The 5783-nt window shown below is 26.8% G+C and overlaps 1 long non-coding RNA gene across 1 annotated transcript; it reads left to right on the forward strand.

The window, feature by feature from the left end:
- Positions 1-3183: 3183 nt before the first annotated feature.
- Positions 3184-5267, forward strand: LOC132927263 (uncharacterized). The gene is made up of 4 exons (XR_009661676.1): positions 3184-3387; positions 3493-3598; positions 4279-4713; positions 4779-5267. It is a non-coding gene; the product is annotated as an uncharacterized LOC132927263 (long non-coding RNA).
- Positions 5268-5783: the final 516 nt, after the last annotated feature.

Here is a 5783-nt window from a genome sequence, read left to right on the forward strand (position 1 = left end):
ATACTTTCATTTTCGTACTTACTACCTACATTTGTTTTGTGCTTTTTACACGTACTCGACAAATATATTTTAGTTTCAATATTAATAATTTTTACCGAGTGAAATTTGAATGTTACATTCACAACGCATATTTTGACGTGTCTCAATCTAGACGACTTGAAATGACGATTTTAACACACTGACATAGTGCACAAATATTATTAATCATTCTTCGCGCACACGCAGAAGAAAATATCGGAGCAATTTTTTCACTAATTTACTTGATCTAAGTATTGTAAAAACTATAAATATTGAAATTACAATATAACCATTAATGTCACACAAATGTGTTTTCAAAACACACGTTTATATTGTTAGTGATCACGGTGATGGCAGTGGTTATATCCGGGTCTTGAAATTGAAATATTTTTTTTTTTTGGATTAGGTACCGGCATTGAGCTTTTCTGATTTCGGTTAGAATGTTTTCATACTGTTTTTGCTTTTTCCCGGTATTCTGCAATACCTGTTTAAATCCCTTATTAAATCCCTTATTACATCCTGATTTATATCGAAGGTTCGGGGATGGATGGATTTAGGATTTACGCATGATTTACTGCCTACTGGGCTCATTACTGCAGGCTTTGAATTTCCTTCTCCCCACAGTTTTCAACGTTAGAAACTTAGAAATCATGACTAATAATTTACAGAAAATGTGCACATTTTGATGGACTTTAAATTGACTCATTATTCATTTCTCAGAATATAATTATCCCTATTCAAATTATCTTCTTTTTCATCAGTTCATGCATAGGTATTTTATGATTGAGATAAATTTTAATTAAGTATTAAAATTAATCAACAAGATATAATATAACAAACAATTTTTATAATTTTTCATGTCTAACAAAAACTTTAAAATCAGGTGAAATATTTAGTCTCAATATAATCATTTATCTAAGATGTACATTAATTAAATATTACTACTTGAAAACATTTTATATGAAAAAAGCTATTTTTGTAGTTTTTAATTTTTAGGTTTTTATAATATCAATCAATCAACATAAAAAAAATATAATGAATATCAACGATGTAAAAAAATTCCAATACAACTTCATATAACTTCAATGCATATTTTGTATAGTAAATATAGGATTTAGTTAATACTATTGGGACGTTATTTCAATATTTTTTAAAACTAAAGAAATAAGATATGTAATAATATGATGTACATATTTGACGTTAATTCGTATTTATAAAATTTATCTAATATACAAAAGCATAAAAAAGAGGTATATATACGTAATATATTTTAATTATGATCCATAATATTCTATAGATACTGATCGCCTGGCTAGCAAATAACAGGACCGAACAACATGATGGTCTTTAGTAAAAAATATAAAGCGACTAAAATCCGTGAGATAATATATAAATTATTATTATATGAATATCATTCTCAATAATAAATATTATACATTAGTAAAATATTATGATAATAATTAATTATTATGAGTAACCATATTCAAAATATTTGAAAATTATCTTTATAGCCACATAACATAATTAATCATTTTTAAATCATATTATTGTCATTGAAACTAAATTAATAATTATCAAATATCAATGCATATCATTTCTTAAAATATTTAACATTTAAATAACAACAATTAAGTATTTAATTTGATTTAATTAATTTGAAAATTATATTATCGATATTTATATTTAAAAAAATAATGTAAAATTGTGCTTATAAATAGCTCAAAAATAGTCATCATATTCTGAAAGTTATACCTTGTAATTTTAAATACATAATAATGCTAAACTTAACACTTGGTAAAGTTTTAATATTATTTTAATTACAACAATTTAAGGAAATCGTTTAATGAGAAATCATCATTTTACGAGTGAATATACAATTTTGTCAAGATTCAAACTCCAAACGCTCATAAAAAGTTATTAGGAAATTACACTCAATCGATTTTCTTATGTCCATTGTAATAACAAGCTTTCTATTACATTTTCAAAGTTTTTGGCTGAGTAAAATTTTTTTTTTTTACATTAATAATAAAAAAAAATAAAAATATTTGAGAAATTATACTATGTTACTATGTTATTATACACATTTTTTGTCGATTATTTCAAATATTTTTTTGAGTATCAAAAACTGTTTTGTAAAAAAATTAATGTTTTTTTCCAATTGTTTGTAACAATATTTTGAAGTTCTACATTTATGTCCATACATACCATTTTTCCCATAAATAAGCAAGGTAAGGGAGTCGAACGAATTGAACTGTTTATGATCCGAAGTGGTGTTAATAAGAACGCCTAACGAGAGTCGGTGGTACACGGCAATCTTTGAACTTTGTATTTACTCATGGGCGTAACTAGGAGTTAATAGTTACAGAGGCTAGAGTCCAAGAAAACCAAAGTTAAAAATAATTTGAAGGCTAATTGAGGATAAAAAGTAAAACCTTATAGGGGAAAAAATACAAATACAGGAGGGCTAAGCCCCCCCCCTAGTTACGCCGATGTACTTTTGCGACTGTTGCGATATGCGTAAAAAAGATACTGAAGTTGAAATATGAAGCATTTTTTCCCTTAAATGTTTTTCCACAAAAAAAAATACCTATAATATTATATTTTTATAATATTAATATTGATATATTTTGATTTTAAAATGAGTTATGAGTAAGTAAAATATCGCTATATATATAAACAATAAACATATATATATATATATATAATATAACATATATATATATATAATATATAACATATATAAACATATTTATAATTTATACATCATTCAGATATTCAATATTGAGTCAGAGATTGAAGGATATTGAATCATTGAGTAACATAATGACTTATGTATTATTTCAAAAATAAAGCGAACAATATGAGTTTATGACTACACCAGTTTTTAATAAACGAGTATGAAATTAACCCTATATTATTAATAATAATTATATACAAATTATGTACACTGTTAGTGTTAGAAAATTTAATAAAATATACAATTCTGTATATTTCATAAAATGTCTTTTTATGTAAAAGATGATCATGGGAGTCTATGATGGGACATCTTATGTATTCGTAATACACCCTACGACGAGCACATCGAATACGAATCGTGTACATTTTTTAGGTACATAATATAATATAATATTATATTTTTGTCATATTATAGGGTTAGTAGTTGGCGTCGCAGTCGCCAGCATTCTTTCGATCAGATACTGGTTTCCGCCCAAATTTTCTATAACCTGTATTGTAATCGGTGTAACCGGTGAACCTCAGTGTACAAGTTGAATGTTTAGCTGTACAGTCGTCAACGTTGCGCACCGTAGTGCGAGTTAATACTGCTCTTGTATACTCTGCCACTTAGAGCACATCTTTCCCGTAGACTAGGTAAATAATAATTAGTGTCATTATTAATGACATTTTTCATTATTTTTATTTTTTGTTTTCGCCAAAAAATAATTAATATAATGTTTTTATTGTTTAAATTATTAGGTAGATTCGAGGAGATGATCGCTGCAGAGGATAAAGGGATCGGCTGATTTTGGACATGACAAGAATAACGTTTATCGCACATTTTGGTCCGTACACAACTCACAATGTAAGTATTATATTTGATGTAATTTTACTATTGAATTTTAAACCTTGTAATAAATAGTATCCGATAAATAAAATAAAAATGTATTGGCTATATATACGATCGACCTTCATGTTAACTAAGAATACTATATGTACCTGTGTCAGGTGTTTTTATTTTTTTTTGTAAAATAGTGTTTATTGTAATTATATTATTTATTTATTTTAAAACAAAATGAATGCATTGTATATAAATTTATTACATAAAGATTAAAATAATATATATACACCAATATCGGGCAATATGTTTATTTGATCGTGGTTTATCATACATAAATTATGGATTAAAAAAATAATATTATTATTATTATTTAATTTTCTATATAAGTCTTGTAAACATTTCCTTGTTTATTTTTAATTAACAGTAATTATTTTTTGTGGTTGAGAAAAATTATAAAAGGAGATTTTTTAATTTTTTTTTTAATTATCCGAAACTTTTTATAATATTACGTTATTAATTATACATATATTAAGGGTGTCCTCGAAGTGATTTTTACTATTAACATATTGAACATCTAATGCAATGCCTAATTAAAAAACATTTTTAAATGGTTAAATAATGTACTCACTTTCGGTTACGTTAATATTCATTAAAAATGTATTTTAAATTCTGATCAAAATGTGTCTGTTTTGTCAAATTTGTAGACTAAAATAACAATGGTGATGATGAATGATATGTAATAATATCATATTTATTATATACGGCAATACGCGGAAAAGGATGTTATGTATGAATTAACAATGACGACTATATTTATCTGCATCCCTTTACGTCCACTTGGAAGCTTATAACAAATGATTCAGAAACGTTAATTTCGCCCTGATGAGTGAAGGCCGGAGTTACACAGGAAATTATGTCTATCCGGTATATGAAAAATGATCATTATTAGTAAGTTGTCATGTGGAGTTTCGTGATCTGTTGATAAAGCATATTAATATCAAGCTCAACAATCACAACTGCCATTGAAACTCTATAGCACCACCTTTACACCACCGAACCAAATGCTGGTGATGTCAAACAGAATGTATCAGAAGATATTATGGAAATGTTCTTTCCTAAAAAAAATATATAATTCATTCGTAAGTATATAATCATGGTTTCGCACGTTATGTATAAATATATAAATAACTGTTCATTGTTGCAGGCGGATCTCGTGGAGCTATCATAATATCTATGAAGCGGATATGCAGTTACATTTGGTTTCTTGTCGGTATCATCCATTGACTCACTTTTCTAGCATTTCTCGGCTATGGTTGCCAAAATGTTCATGTATAATTTACACGATAGTTCGTCGTTTTCTGTGTAGCTCTCGTCGTCACTTGTCAGGGCGCCGTTAATGATTTTGATTATTCTGTTGTAAGCAGCCAAGTTGACGTAGACGGTTACAGAATGTCGTCATCGTTGGTTCGTATATAATATTATTTTCCACGTACTTGTACTATCATCGTCAAATATTGTAAACATTTGTATTTCTTAAAATAGTTTCACCGTTATTATTGTCGATTTAATATAATTATATTAAGTGGTCCTTTAATTTTATAAAATCAAAATTTTGATGAATTTAGTTTATACTTAAATATTAACTGATCAAGTTCAACACATTCACTTTGCAGACAGTAATATACATTATTGTATTAAGCACAAGTTATGTATATTTTCGTATGCTTTAGCTATGAATTTGTGTATTTAAATTTAGTTGATTAAATATTGTAGTAAATTAACAATGTAATATTATCCTACGACATTTTGTTTTTATAGTTTATGATGCAAATAAACCGAGATAACTATTATTTGTAAGAAAAGCACTATTTTTTTTATACATGTAGATCGCCTAATAAAATCCAGAATTTTAGTTTTTGTATTTATAGTATATAATTGTTTTTAAGTCGTTTGTTTTTTTTTTTGTAATACAATCTTAGATACAATAACTTTATTAGAAGCAATGTAGGTGTGTATGGTATATTGTGTATTTGTGTATCCGAAACGATATGAAATGGGGTCCTACGGGCTACGACAGTCGTCAAAGCGCAGTATGTTTAGTGGTTGAGACTTTGACTGAATTCGACTACTTCGGAGATGTAATTTTGTTCAAGAAGGTTGTAAGAAATTGACTCTAGTGTATTGTGTTTATAACAACCATTTTGGGAAT

This window comes from Rhopalosiphum padi, chromosome 3 (genome assembly GCF_020882245.1).
Source record: "Rhopalosiphum padi isolate XX-2018 chromosome 3, ASM2088224v1, whole genome shotgun sequence".
In the NCBI taxonomy this organism is placed as follows: domain Eukaryota; kingdom Metazoa; phylum Arthropoda; class Insecta; order Hemiptera; family Aphididae; genus Rhopalosiphum; species Rhopalosiphum padi.